The sequence below is a fragment of the Dermacentor variabilis genome, chromosome 5 (genome assembly GCF_050947875.1).
Source record: "Dermacentor variabilis isolate Ectoservices chromosome 5, ASM5094787v1, whole genome shotgun sequence".
Taxonomy (NCBI): Eukaryota; Metazoa; Arthropoda; class Arachnida; order Ixodida; family Ixodidae; genus Dermacentor; species Dermacentor variabilis.
Window position 1 is genome coordinate 82,472,960 of NC_134572.1, and position 15,781 is coordinate 82,488,740.

Genomic DNA, 15,781 nt, shown 5'->3' on the forward strand with positions numbered 1-15,781 from the left:
CATTTTTCCGAGAAAATTATTCTGAGCTTAATCGTTTATTTAATGCGTAAAGATGGATGAGAACATGCATGCGGAGTGACGTATGCGAAGAACAAGCGCTTTAGAGACGACTTACTGGACCTCGCTGAAACAATATATTCATGGGCTATAGGCTTACAGTTTTTTATATTTTTCCGAGAAAATTATTCTGAGCTTAATCGTTTATTTAATGCGTAAAGAGGGATGAAAACGTGCATGCGGAGTGACGTATGCGAAGAACTAGCGCTTTAAAGACGACTTACTGGACCTCGCTGAAACAATATATTCATGGGCTATAGGCTTACCGTTTTTTCATTTTTCCGAAAAAAATAATCGGAGCTTCATCGCTTATTTATCGCGTAAATAGGGATGAGAACATGCGTGCGGAGTGATGTATGCGAAGAAATAGAGCTTTAGAGACGACTTATTGGAACTCGCTGATAGAATATATTCATGGGCTATAGGCTTACCGATTTTTACATTTTTCCGAGAAAATTATTCTGAGCTTAATCGTTTATTTAATGCGTAAAGAGGGATGAGAACGTGCATGCGGAGTGACGTATGCGAAGAACAAGCGCTTTAGAGACAACTTACTGGACCTCGCTGAAACAATAAATTCATGGGCTATAGGCTCACCGTTTTTTCATTTTTCTGAAAAAATATTCTGAGCTTAATCGTTTATTTAATGAGTAAAGAGGGATGAGAACATGCATGCGGAGTGACGTATGCGAAGAAATAGAGCTTTAGAGACGACTTATTGGAACTCCCAGAAACAATATATTCATGGGCTATAGGCTTACCGTTTTTTCATTTTTCCGAAAAAAATATTCTGAGCTTAATCGCTTTTTTTAATGCGTAAAGAGGGATGAGAAAATGCATGCGGAGTGACGTATGCGAAGAAATAGAGCTTTAGAGACTACTTACTGGACCTTGCTGAAACAATATATTCATGGGCTATAGGCTCACCGTTTTTTCATTTTTCCGAAAAAAATATTCTGAGCTTAATCGTTTATTAATGCGTAAAGAGGGATGAGAACATGCATGCGGAGTGACGTATGCGAAGAAATAGAGCTTTAGAGACAACTTACTGGACCTCGCTGAAACAATATATTCATGGGCTATAGGCTCACCGTTTTTTCATTTTTCCGAAAAAAATATTCTGAGCTTAATCGCTTATTTAACGCGTAAAGAGGGATGAGAACATGCATGCGGAGTGACGTATGCGACGAAATAGAGCTTTAGAGACAACTTACTGGACCTCGCTGAAACAATATATTCATGGGCTATAGGCTCCCCGTTTTTTCATTTTTCCGAAAAAAATATTCTGAGCTTAATCGTTTATTTAATGCGTAAAGAGGGATGAGAACATGCATGCGGAGTGACGTATGCGAAGAAATAGAGCTTGAGAGACGACTTATTGGAACTCCCAGAAACAATATATTCATGGGCTATAGGCTTACCGTTTTTTCATTTTTCCGAAAAAAATATTCTGAGCTTAATCGCTTTTTTAATGCGTAAAGACGGATGAGAAAATGCATGCGGAGTGACGTATGCGAAGAAATAAAGCTTTAGAGACTACTTACTGGACCTTGCTGAAACAATATATTCATGGGCTATAGGCTCACCGTTTTTTCATTTTTCCGAAAAAAATATTCTGAGCTTAATCGTTTATTAATGCGTAAAGAGGGATGAGAACATGCATGCGGAGTGACGTATGCGAAGAAATAGAGCTTTAGAGACAACTTACTGGACCTCGCTGAAACAATATATTCATGGGCTATAGGCTCACCGTTTTTTCATTTTTCCGAAAAAAATATTCTGAGCTTAATCGCTTATTTAACGCGTAAAGAGGGATGAGAACATGCATGCGGAGTGACGTATGCGACGAAATAGAGCTTTAGAGACGACTTACTGGACCTCGCTGAAACAATATATTCATGGGCTATAGGCTCACCGTTTTTCATTTTTCAAAAAAAAATATTCTGAGCTTAATCGCTTATTTAATGCGTAAAGAGGGAAGAGAACATGCATGCGGAGTGACGTATTCGAAGAACAGGCGCTTTAAGGACGACTTACTGGGCCTCGCAGAAACAATATATTCATGGGCTATAGGCTTGCCGTTTTTTCATTTTTCCAAAAAAAATAATCTGAGCTTAATCGTTTATTTAATGCGTAAAGAGGGATGAGAACATGCTTGCGGAGTGACGTACGCGGAGAACAGGCGCTTTAGAGACGACTTACTGGGCCTCGCTGAAACAATTTATTCATGGGCTATAGGCTTACCGTTTTCTTCATTTTTCCGAAAAAAATATTCTGAGCTTAATCGTTTATTTAATGCGTAAAGAGGGATGAGAACATGCTTCCGGAGTGACGTACGCGGAGAACAGGCGCTTTAGAGACGACTTACTGGACCTCGCTGAAACAATATATTCATGGGCTATAGGCTTACCGTTTTCTTCATTTTTCCGAAAAAAATATTCTGAGCTTAATCGTTCATTTAACGCGTAAAGAGGGATGAGAACATGCTTGCGGAGTGACGTACGCGGAGAACAGGCGCTTTAGAGACGACTTACTGGGACTCGCTGAAACAATTTATTCATGGGCTATAGGCTTACCGTTTTCTTCATTTTTCCGAAAAAAATATTCTGAGCTTAATCGTTTATTTAATGCGTAATGAGGGATGAGAACGTGCATGCGGAGTGACGTATGCGAAGAACTAGCGCTTTAAAGACGACTTACTGGACCTCGCTGAAACAATATATCCATGGGCTATAGGCTTACCGTTTTTCCATTTTTCCGAGAAAATTATTCTGAGCTTAATCGTTTATTTAATGCGTAAAGAGGGATGAGAACGTGCATGCGGAGTGACGTATGCGAAGAACTAGCGCTTTAGAGACGACTTACTGGACCTCGCCGAAACAATATATTCATGGGCTATAGGCTTACCGTTTTTTATATTTTTCCGAGAAAATTATTCTGAGCTTAATCGTTTATTTAATGCATAAAGAGGGATGAGAACGTGCATGCGGAGTGACATATGCGAAGAACTAGCGCTTTAAAGACGACTTACTGGACCTCGCTGAAACAATATATTCATGGGCTATAGGCTTACCGTATTTTCATTTTTCCGAGAAAATTATTCTGAGCTTAATCGTTTATTTAATGCGTAAAGAGGGATGAGAACATGCATGCGGAGTGACGTATGCGAAGAACTAGCGCTTTATAGACGACTTACTGGACCTCGCTGAAACAATATATTCATGGGCTATAGGCTTACAGTTTTTTATATTTTTCCGAGAAAATTATTCTGAGCTTAATCGTTTATTTAATGCGTAAAGAGGGATGAAAACGTGCATGCGGAGTGACGTATGCGAAGAACTAGCGCTTTAAAGACGACTTACTGGACCTCGCTGAAACAATATATTCATGGGCTATAGGCTTACCGTTTTTTCATTTTTCCGAAAAAAATAATCGGAGCTTCATCGCTTATTTATCGCGTATATAGGGATGAGAACATGCGTGCGGAGTGATGTATGCGAAGAAATAGAGCTTTAGAGACGACTTATTGGAACTCGCTGATAGAATATATTCATGGGCTATAGGCTTACCGATTTTTATATTTTTCCGAGAAAATTATTCTGAGCTTAATCGTTTATTTAATGCGTAAAGAGGGATGAGAACGTGCATGCGGAGTGACGTATGCGAAGAACTAGCGCTTTAAAGACGACTTACTGGACCTCGCTGAAACAATATATTCATGGGCTATAGGCTTACGGTTTTTTCATTTTACCGAGAAAAATAATCTGAGCTTAATCGTTTATTTAATGCGTAAAGAGGGATGAGAACATGCATGCGGAGTGACGTATGCGAATAACAAGCGCTTTAGAGACAACTTACTGGACCTCGCTGAAACAATAAATTCATGGGCTATAGGCTCACCGTTTTTTCATTTTTCTGAAAAAATATTCTGAGCTTAATCGTTTATTTAATGCGTAAAGAGGGATGAGAACATGCATGCGGAGTGACGTATGCGAAGAAATAGAGCTTTAGAGACGACTTATTGGAACTCCCAGAAACAATATATTCATGGGCTATAGGCTTACCATTTTTTCATTTTTCCGAAAAAAATATTCTGAGCTTAATCGCTTATTTAATGCGTAAAGAGGGATGAGAAAATGCATGCGGAGTGACGTATGCGAAGAAATAGAGCTTTAGAGACTACTTACTGGACCTTGCTGAAACAATATATTCATGGGCTATAGGCTTACCGTTTTTCCATTTTTCCGAGAAAATTATTCTGAGCTTAATCGTTTATTTAATGCGTAAAGAGGGATGAGAACGTGCATGCGGAGTGACGTATGCGAAGAACTAGCGCTTTAGAGACGACTTACTGGACCTCGCCGAAACAATATATTCATGGGCTATAAGCTTACCGTTTTTTATATTTTTCCGAGAAAATTATTCTGAGCTTAATCGTTTATTTAATGCATAAAGAGGGATGAGAACGTGCATGCGGAGTGACATATGCGAAGAACTAGCGCTTTAAAGACGACTTACTGGACCTCGCTGAAACAATATATTCATGGGCTATAGGCTTACCGTTTTTTCATTTTTCCGAGAAAATTATTCTGAGCTTAATCGTTTATTTAATGCGTAAAGAGGGATGAGAACATGCATGCGGAGTGACGTATGCGAAGACCTAGCGCTTTAGAGACGACTTACTGGACCTCGCAAAAACAATATATTCATGGGCTATAGGCTTACAGTTTTTTATATTTTTCCGAGAAAATTATTCTGAGCTTAATCGTTTATTTAATGCGTAAAGAGGGATGAAAACGTGCATGCGGAGTGACGTATGCGAAGATATAGCGCTTTAAAGACGACTTACTGGACCTCACTGAAACAATATATTCATCGGCAATAGCCTTACCGTTTTTTCATTTTTCCGAAAGAAATAATCGGAGCTTCATCGCTTATTGATCGCGTAAATAGGGATGAGAACATGCGTGCGGAGTGATGTATGCGAAGAAATAGAGCTTTAGAGACGACTTATTGGAACTCGCTGATAGAATATATTCATGGGCTATAGGCTTACCGATTTTTATATTTTTCCGAAAAAAATATTCTGAGCTTAATCGTTTATTTAATGCGTAAAGAGGGATGAGAACATGCATGCGGAGTGACGTATGCGAAGAAATAGAGCTTTAGAGACGACTTACTGGACCTCGCTGAAACAATATATTCATGGGCTATAGGCTCACCGTTTTTCATTTTTCCAAAAAAAATATTCTGAGCTTAATCGCTTATTTAATGCGTAAAGAGGGAAGAGAACATGCATGCGGAGTGACGTATTCGAAGAACAGGCGCTTTAAGGACGACTTGCTGGGCCTCGCAGAAACAATATATTCATGGGCTATAGGCTTACCGTTTTTTCATTTTTCAAAAAAAAATAATCTGAGCTTAATCGTTTATTTAATGCGTAAAGAGGGATGAGAACATGCTTGCGGAGTGACGTACGCGGAGAACAGGCGCTTTAGAGACGACTTACTGGGCCTCGCTGAAACAATTTATTCATGGGCTATAGGCTTACCGTTTTCTTCATTTTTCCGAAAAAAATATTCTGAGCTTAATCGTTTATTTAATGCGTAAAGAGGGATGAGAACATGCTTCCGGAGTGACGTACGCGGAGAACAGGCGCTTTAAAGACGACTTACTGGACCTCGCTGAAACAATATATTCATGGGCTATAGGCTTACCGTTTTTCCATTTTTCCGAGAAAATTATTCTGAGCTTAATCGTTTATTTAATGCGTAAAGAGGGATGAGAACGTGCATGCGGAGTGACGTATGCGAAGAACTAGCGCTTTAGAGACGACTTACTGGACCTCGCCGAAACAATATATTCATGGGCTATAGGCTTACCGTTTTTTATATTTTTCCGAGAAAATTATTCTGAGCTTAATCGTTTATTTAATGCATAAAGAGGGATGAGAACGTGCATGCGGAGTGACATATGCGAAGAACTAGCGCTTTAAAGACGACTTACTGGACCTCGCTGAAACAATATATTCATGGGCTATAGGCTTACCGTATTTTCATTTTTCCGAGAAAATTATTCTGAGCTTAATCGTTTATTTAATGCGTAAAGAGGGATGAGAACATGCATGCGGAGTGACGTATGCGAAGAACTAGCGCTTTAGAGACGACTTACTGGACCTCGCTGAAACAATATATTCATGGGCTATAGGCTTACAGTTTTTTATATTTTTCCGAGAAAATTATTCTGAGCTTAATCGTTTATTTAATGCGTAAAGAGGGATGAAAACGTGCATGCGGAGTGACGTATGCGAAGAACTAGCGCTTTAAAGACGACTTACTGGACCTCGCTGAAACAATATATTCATGGGCTATAGGCTTACCGTTTTTTCATTTTTCCGAAAAAAATAATCGGAGCTTCATCGCTTATTTATCGCGTAAATAGGGATGAGAACATGCGTGCGGAGTGATGTATGCGAAGAAATAGAGCTTTAGAGACGACTTATTGGAACTCGCTGATAGAATATATTCATGGGCTATAGGCTTACCGATTTTTATATTTTTCCGAGAAAATTATTCTGAGCTTAATCGTTTATTTAATGCGTAAAGAGGGATGAGAACGTGCATGCGGAGTGACGTATGCGAAGAACTAGCGCTTTAAAGACGACTTACTGGACCTCGCTGAAACAATATGTTCATGGGCTATAGCCTTACGGTTTTTTCATTTTACCGAGAAAAATAATCTGAGCTTAATCGTTTATTTAATGCGTAAAGAGGGATGAGAACATGCATGCGGAGTGACGTATGCGAATAACAAGCGCTTTAGAGACAACTTACTGGACCTCGCTGAAACAATAAATTCACGGGCTATAGGCTCACCGTTTTTTCATTTTTCTGAAAAAATATTCTGAGCTTAATTGTTTATTTAATGCGTAAAGAGGGATGAGAACATGCATGCGGAGTGACGTATGCGAAGAAATAGAGCTTTAGAGACGACTTATTGGAACTCCCAGAAACAATATATTCATGGGCTATAGGCTTACCGTTTTTTCATTTTTCCGAAAAAATATTCTGAGCTTAATCGCTTATTTAATGCGTAAAGAGGGATGAGAAAATGCATGCGGAGTGACGTATGCGAAGAAATAGAGCTTTAGAGACTACTTACTGGACCTTGCTGAAACAATATATTCATGGGCTATAGGCTCACCGTTTTTTCATTTTTCCGAAAAAAATATTCTGAGCTTAATCGTTTATTAATGCGTAAAGAGGGATGAGAACATGCATGCGGAGTGACGTATGCGAAGAAATAGAGCTTTAGAGACAACTTACTGGACCTCGCTGAAACAATATATTCATGGGCTATAGGCTCACCGTTTTTTCATTTTTCCGAAAAAAATATTCTGAGCTTAATCGCTTATTTAATGCGTAAAGAGGGATGAGAACATGCATGCGGAGTGACTTATGCGACGAAATAGAGCTTTAGAGACAACTTACTGGACCTCGCTGAAACAATATATTCATGGGCTATAGGCTCACCGTTTTTTCATTTTTCCGAAAAAAAATATTCTGAGCTTAATCGTTTATTTAATGCGTAAACAGGGATGAGAACATGCATGCGGAGTGACGTATGCGAAGAAATAGAGCTTTAGAGACGACTTATTGGAACTCCCAGAAACAATATATTCATGGGCTATAGGCTTACGGTTTTTTCATTTTTCCGAAAAAAATATTCTGAGCTTAATCGTTTATTTAACGCGTAAATAGGGATGAGAACGTGCGTGCGGAGTGACGTATGCGAAGAACAAGCGCTTTAGAGACGACTTACTGGGCCTCGCAGAAACAATATATTCATAGGCTATAGGCTTACCGTTTTTTCATTTTTCCGAAAAATATATTCTGAGCTTAATCGTTTATTTAATGCGTAAAGAGGGATGAGAACATGCATGCGGAGTGACGTATGCGAAGAAATAGAGCTTTAGAGACGACATATTGGAACTCCCAGAAACAATATATTCATGGGCTATAGGCTTACCGTTTTTTCATTTTTCCGAAAAAAATATTCTGAGCTTAATCGTTTATTTAACGTGTAAAGAGGGATGAGAACATGCATGCGGAGTGACGTATGCGAATAACAAGCGCTTTAGAGACAACTTACTGGACCTCGCTGAAACAATAAATTCACGGGCTATAGGCTCACCGTTTTTTCATTTTTCTGAAAAAATATTCTGAGCTTAATCGCTTATTTAATGCGTAAAGAGGGATGAGAAAATGCATGCGGAGTGACGTATGCGAAGAAATAGAGCTTTAGAGACTACTTACTGGACCTTGCTGAAACAATATATTCATGGGCTATAGGCTCACCGTTTTTTCATTTTTCCGAAAAAAATATTCTGAGCTTAATCGTTTATTAATGCGTAAAGAGGGATGAGAACATGCATGCGGAGTGACGTATGCGAAGAAATAGAGCTTTAGAGACAACGTACTGGACCTCGCTGAAACAATATATTCATGGGCTATAGGCTTACCGTTTTTTCATTTTTCCGAAAAAAATATTCTGAGCTTAAGCGCTTATTTAATGCGTAAAGAGGGATGAGAACAGGCATGTGGAGTGACGTATGCGAAGAAATAGAGCTTTAGAGACAACTTACTGGACCTCGCTGAAACAATATATTCATGGGCTATAGGCTTACCGTTTTTTCATTTTTCCGAAAAAAATATTCTGAGCTTAATCGCTTATTTAATGCGTAAAGAGGGATGAGAACATGCATGTGGAGTGACGTATGCGAAGAAATAGAGCTTTAGAGACAACTTACTGGACCTCGCTGAAACAATATATTCATGGGCTATAGGCTCACCGTCTTTTCATTTTTCCGAAAAAAATATTCTGAGCTTAATCGTTTATTTAATGCGTAAACAGGGATGAGAACATGCATGCGGAGTGACGTATGCGAAGAAATAGAGCTTTAGAGACGACTTATTGGAACTCCCAGAAACAATATATTCATGGGCTATAGGCTTACGGTTTTTTCATTTTTCCGAAAAAAATATTCTGAGCTTAATCGTTTATTTAACGCGTAAATAGGGATGAGAACGTGCGTGCGGAGTGACGTATGCGAAGAACAAGCGCTTTAGAGACGACTTACTGGGCCTCGCAGAAACAATATATTCATAGGCTATAGGCTTACCGTTTTTTCATTTTTCCGAAAAATATATTCTGAGCTTAATCGTTTATTTAATGCGTAAAGAGGGATGAGAACATGCATGCGGAGTGACGTATGCGAAGAAATAGAGCTTTAGAGACGACATATTGGAACTCCCAGAAACAATATATTCATGGGCTATAGGCTCACCGTTTTTTCATTTTTCCGAAAAAAATATTCTGAGCTTAATCGCTTATTTAATGCGTAAAGAGGGATGAGAACATGCATGCGGAGTGACTTATGCGACGAAATAGAGCTTTAGAGACAACTTACTGGACCTCGCTGAAACAATATATTCATGGGCTATAGGCTCACCGTTTTTTCATTTTTCCGAAAAAAAATATTCTGAGCTTAATCGTTTATTTAATGCGTAAACAGGGATGAGAACATGCATGCGGAGTGACGTATGCGAAGAAATAGAGCTTTAGAGACGACTTATTGGAACTCCCAGAAACAATATATTCATGGGCTATAGGCTTACGGTTTTTTCATTTTTCCGAAAAAAATATTCTGAGCTTAATCGTTTATTTAACGCGTAAATAGGGATGAGAACGTGCGTGCGGAGTGACGTATGCGAAGAACAAGCGCTTTAGAGACGACTTACTGGGCCTCGCAGAAACAATATATTCATAGGCTATAGGCTTACCGTTTTTTCATTTTTCCGAAAAATATATTCTGAGCTTAATCGTTTATTTAATGCGTAAAGAGGGATGAGAACATGCATGCGGAGTGACGTATGCGAAGAAATAGAGCTTTAGAGACGACATATTGGAACTCCCAGAAACAATATATTCATGGGCTATAGGCTTACCGTTTTTTCATTTTTCCGAAAAAAATATTCTGAGCTTAATCGTTTATTTAACGTGTAAAGAGGGATGAGAACATGCATGCGGAGTGACGTATGCGAATAACAAGCGCTTTAGAGACAACTTACTGGACCTCGCTGAAACAATAAATTCACGGGCTATAGGCTCACCGTTTTTTCATTTTTCTGAAAAAATATTCTGAGCTTAATCGCTTATTTAATGCGTAAAGAGGGATGAGAAAATGCATGCGGAGTGACGTATGCGAAGAAATAGAGCTTTAGAGACTACTTTCTGGACCTTGCTGAAACAATATATTCATGGGCTATAGGCTCACCGTTTTTTCATTTTTCCGAAAAAAATATTCTGAGCTTAATCGTTTATTAATGCGTAAAGAGGGATGAGAACATGCATGCGGAGTGACGTATGCGAAGAAATAGAGCTTTAGAGACAACGTACTGGACCTCGCTGAAACAATATATTCATGGGCTATAGGCTTACCGTTTTTTCATTTTTCCGAAAAAAATATTCTGAGCTTAAGCGCTTATTTAATGCGTAAAGAGGGATGAGAACAGGCATGTGGAGTGACGTATGCGAAGAAATAGAGCTTTAGAGACAACTTACTGGACCTCGCTGAAACAATATATTCATGGGCTATAGGCTTACCGTTTTTTCATTTTTCCGAAAAAAATATTCTGAGCTTAATCGCTTATTTAATGCGTAAAGAGGGATGAGAACATGCATGTGGAGTGACGTATGCGAAGAAATAGAGCTTTAGAGACAACTTACTGGACCTCGCTGAAACAATATATTCATGGGCTATAGGCTCACCGTCTTTTCATTTTTCCGAAAAAAATATTCTGAGCTTAATCGTTTATTTAATGCGTAAACAGGGATGAGAACATGCATGCGGAGTGACGTATGCGAAGAAATAGAGCTTTAGAGACGACTTATTGGAACTCCCAGAAACAATATATTCATGGGCTATAGGCTTACGGTTTTTTCATTTTTCCGAAAAAAATATTCTGAGCTTAATCGTTTATTTAACGCGTAAATAGGGATGAGAACGTGCGTGCGGAGTGACGTATGCGAAGAACAAGCGCTTTAGAGACGACTTACTGGGCCTCGCAGAAACAATATATTCATAGGCTATAGGCTTACCGTTTTTTCATTTTTCCGAAAAATATATTCTGAGCTTAATCGTTTATTTAATGCGTAAAGAGGGATGAGAACATGCATGCGGAGTGACGTATGCGAAGAAATAGAGCTTTAGAGACGACATATTGGAACTCCCAGAAACAATATATTCATGGGCTATAGGCTTACCGTTTTTTCATTTTTCCGAAAAAAATATTCTGAGCTTAATCGTTTATTTAACGTGTAAATAGGTATGCGAACGTGCGTGCGGAGTGACGTATGCGAAGAAATAGAGCTTTAGAGGCAACTTACTGGACCTCGCTGAAACAATATATTCATGGGCTATAGGCTTACCGTATTTTATATTTTTCCGAGAAAATTATTCTGAGCTTAATCGTTTATTTAATGCGTAAAGAGGGATGAGAACATGCGTGCGGACTGACGTATTCGAAGGACAGGCGCTTTAAGGACGACTTACTGGGCCTCGCAGAAACAATATATTCATGGGCTATAGGCTTACCGTTTTTTCATTTTTCCGAAAAAAATAATCTGAGCTTAATCGCTTATTTATCGCGTAAATAGGGATCAGAACGTGCATTCGGAGTGACGTATGCGAAGAAATAGCGCTTTAGAGGCAACTTACTGGACCTCGCTGAAACAATATATTCATGGGCTATAGGCTTACCGTTTTCTTCATTTTTCCGAAAAAAATATTCTGAGGTTAATCTTTTATTTAATGCGTAAAGAGGGATGAGAACATGCGTGCGGAGTGACGTATTCGAAGAACAGGCGCTTTAAGGACGACTTACTGGGCCTCGCAGAAACAATATATTCATGGGCTATAGGCTTACCGTTTTTTCATTTTTCCAAAAAAAATAATCTGAGCTTAATCGTTTATTTAATGCGTAAAGAGGGATGAGAACCTGCTTGCGGAGTGACGTACGCGGAGAACAGGCGCTTTAGAGACGACTTACTGGGCCTCGCTGAAACAATTTATTCATGGGCTATAGGCTTACCGTTTTCTTCATTTTTCCGAAAAAAATATTCTGAGCTTAATCGTTTATTTAATGCGTAAAGAGGGATGAGAACATGCTTCCGGAGTGACGTACGCGGAGAACAGGCGCTTTAGAGACGACTTACTGGACCTCGCTGAAACAATATATTCATGGGCTATAGGCTTACCGTTTTCTTCATTTTTCCGAAAAAAATATTCTGAGCTTAATCGTTCATTTAACGCGTAAAGAGGGATGAGAACATGCTTGCGGAGTGACGTACGCGGAGAACAGGCGCTTTAGAGACGACTTACTGGGCCTCGCTGAAACAATTTATTCATGGGCTATAGGCTTACCGTTTTCTTCATTTTTCCGAAAAAAATATTCTGAGCTTAATCGTTTATTTAATGCGTAAAGAGGGATGAGAACGTGCATGCGGAGTGACGTATGCGAAGAACTAGCGCTTTAAAGACGACTTACTGGACCTCGCTGAAACAATATATTCATGGGCTATAGGCTTACCGTTTTTCCATTTTTCCGAGAAAATTATTCTGAGCTTAATCGTTTATTTAATGCGTAAAGAGGGATGAGAACGTGCATGCGGAGTGACGTATGCGAAGAACTAGCGCTTTAGAGACGACTTACTGGACCTCGCCGAAACAAAATATTCATGGGCTATAGGCTTACCGTTTTCTTCATTTTGCCGAAAAAAATATTCTGAGCTTAATCGTTTATTTAATGCGTAAAGAGGGATGAGAACATGCTTCCGGAGTGACGTACGCGGAGAACAGGCGCTTACCGTTTTTTATATTTTTCCGAGAAAATTATTCTGAGCTTAATCATTTATTTAATGCATAAAGAGGGATGAGAACGTGCATGCGGAGTGACATATGCGAAGAACTAGCGCTTTAAAGACGACTTACTGGACCTCGCTGAAACAATATATTCATGGGCTATAGGCTTACCGTTTTTTCATTTTTCCGAGAAAATTATTCTGAGCTTAATCGTTTATTTAATGCGTAAAGAGGGATGAGAACATGCATGCGGAGTGACGTATGCGAAGAACTAGCGCTTTAGAGACGACTTACTGGACCTCGCTGAAACAATATATTCATGGGCTATAGGCTTACAGTTTTTTATATTTTTCCGAGAAAATTATTCTGAGCTTAATCGTTTATTTAATGCGTAAAGAGGGATGAAAACGTGCATGCGGAGTGACGTATGCGAAGAACTAGCGCTTTAAAGACGACTTACTGGACCTCGCTGAAACAATATATTCATTGGCTATAGGCTTACCGTTTTTTCATTTTTCCGAAAAAAATAATCGGAGCTTCATCGCTTATTTATCGCGTAAATAGGGATGAGAACATGCGTGCGGAGTGATGTATGCGAAGAAATAGAGCTTTAGAGACGACTTATTGGAACTCGCTGATAGAATATATTCATGGGCTATAGGCTTACCGATTTTTATATTTTTCCGAGAAAATTATTCTGAGCTTAATCGTTTATTTAATGCGTAAAGAGGGATGAGAACGTGCATGCGGAGTGACGTATGCGAAGAACTAGCGCTTTAAAGACGACTTACTGGACCTCGCTGAAACAATATATTAATGGGCTATAGGCTTACGGTTTTTTCATTTTACCGAGAAAAATAATCTGAGCTTAATCGTTTATTTAATGCGTAAAGAGGGATGAGAACATGCATGCGGAGTGACGTATGCGAAGAACAAGCGCTTTAGAGACAACTTACTGGACCTCGCTGAAACAATAAATTCATGGGCTATAGGCTCACCGTTTTTTCATTTTTCTGAAAAAATATTCTGAGCTTAATCGTTTATTTAATGCGTAAAGAGGGATGAGAACATGCATGCGGAGTGACGTATGCGAAGAAATAGAGCTTTAGAGACGACTTATTGGAACTCCCAGAAACAATATATTCATGGGCTATAGGCTTACCGTTTTTTCATTTTTCCGAAAAAAATATTCTGAGCTTAATCGCTTATTTAATGCGTAAAGAGGGATGAGAAAATGCATGCGGAGTGACGTATGCGAAGAAATAGAGCTTTAGAGACTACTTACTGGACCTTGCTGAAACAATATATTCATGGGCTATAGGCTCACCGTTTTTTCATTTTTCCGAAAAAAATATTCTGAGCTTAATCGTTTATTAATGCGTAAAGAGGGATGAGAACATGCATGCGGAGTGACGTATGCGAAGAAATAGAGCTTTAGAGACAACTTACTGGACCTCGCTGAAACAATATATTCATGGGCTATAGGCTCACCGTTTTTTCATTTTTCCGAAAAAAATATTCTGAGCTTAATCGCTTATTTAATGCGTAAAGAGGGATGAGAACATGCATGCGGAGTGACGTATGCGAAGAAATAGAGCTTTAGAGACAACTTACTGGACCTCGCTGAAACAATATATTCATGGGCTATAGGCTCACCGTTTTTTCATTTTTCCGAAAAAAATATTCTGAGCTTAATCGTTTATTTAATGCGTAAAGAGGGATGAGAACATGCATGCGGAGTGACGTATGCGAAGAAATAGAGCTTTAGAGACGACTTATTGGAACTCCCAGAAACAATATATTCATGGGCTATAGGCTTACCGTTTTTTCATTTTTCCGAAAAAAATATTCTGAGCTTAATCGCTTATTTAATGCGTAAAGAGGGATGAGAACATGCATGCGGAGTGACGTATGCGAAGAAATAGAGCTTTAGAGACGACTTACTGGACCTCGCTGAAACAATATATTCATGGGCTATAGGCTCACCGTTTTTCATTTTTCCAAAAAAAATATTCTGAGCTTAATCGCTTATTTAATGCGTAAAGAGGGATGAGAACATGCATGCGGAGTGACGTATGCGAAGAAATAGAGCTTTAGAGACAACTTACTGGACCTCGCTGAAACAATATATTCATGGGCTATAGGCTCACCGTTTTTTCATTTTTCCGAAAAAAATATTCTGAGCTTAATCGCTTATTTAATGCGTAAAGAGGGATGAGAACATGCATGTGGAGTGACGTATGCGAAGAAATAGAGCTTTAGAGACAACTTACTGGACCTCGCTGAAACAATATATTCATGGGCTATAGGCTCACCGTTTTTTCATTTTTCCGAAAAAAATATTCTGCGCTTAATCGTTTATTTAATGCGTAAACAGGGATGAGAACATGCATGCGGAGTGACGTATGCGAAGAAATAGAGCTTTAGAGACGACTTATTGGAACTCCCAGAAACAATATATTCATGGGCTATAGGCTTACCGTTTTTTCATTTTTCCGAAAAAAATATTCTGAGCTTAATCGCTTATTTAATGCGTAAAGAGGGATGAGAACATGCATGCGGACAGACGTATGCGAAGAAATGGAGCTTTAGAGACAACTTACTGGACCTCGCTGAAACAATATATTCATGGGCTATAGGCTTACCGTTTTTTCATTTTTCCGAAAAAAATATTCTGAGCTTAATCGCTTATTTAATGCGTAAAGAGGGATGAGAACATGCATGTGGAGTGACGTATGCGAAGAAATAGAGCTTTAGAGACAACTTACTGGACCTCGCTGAAACAATATATTCATGGGCTAT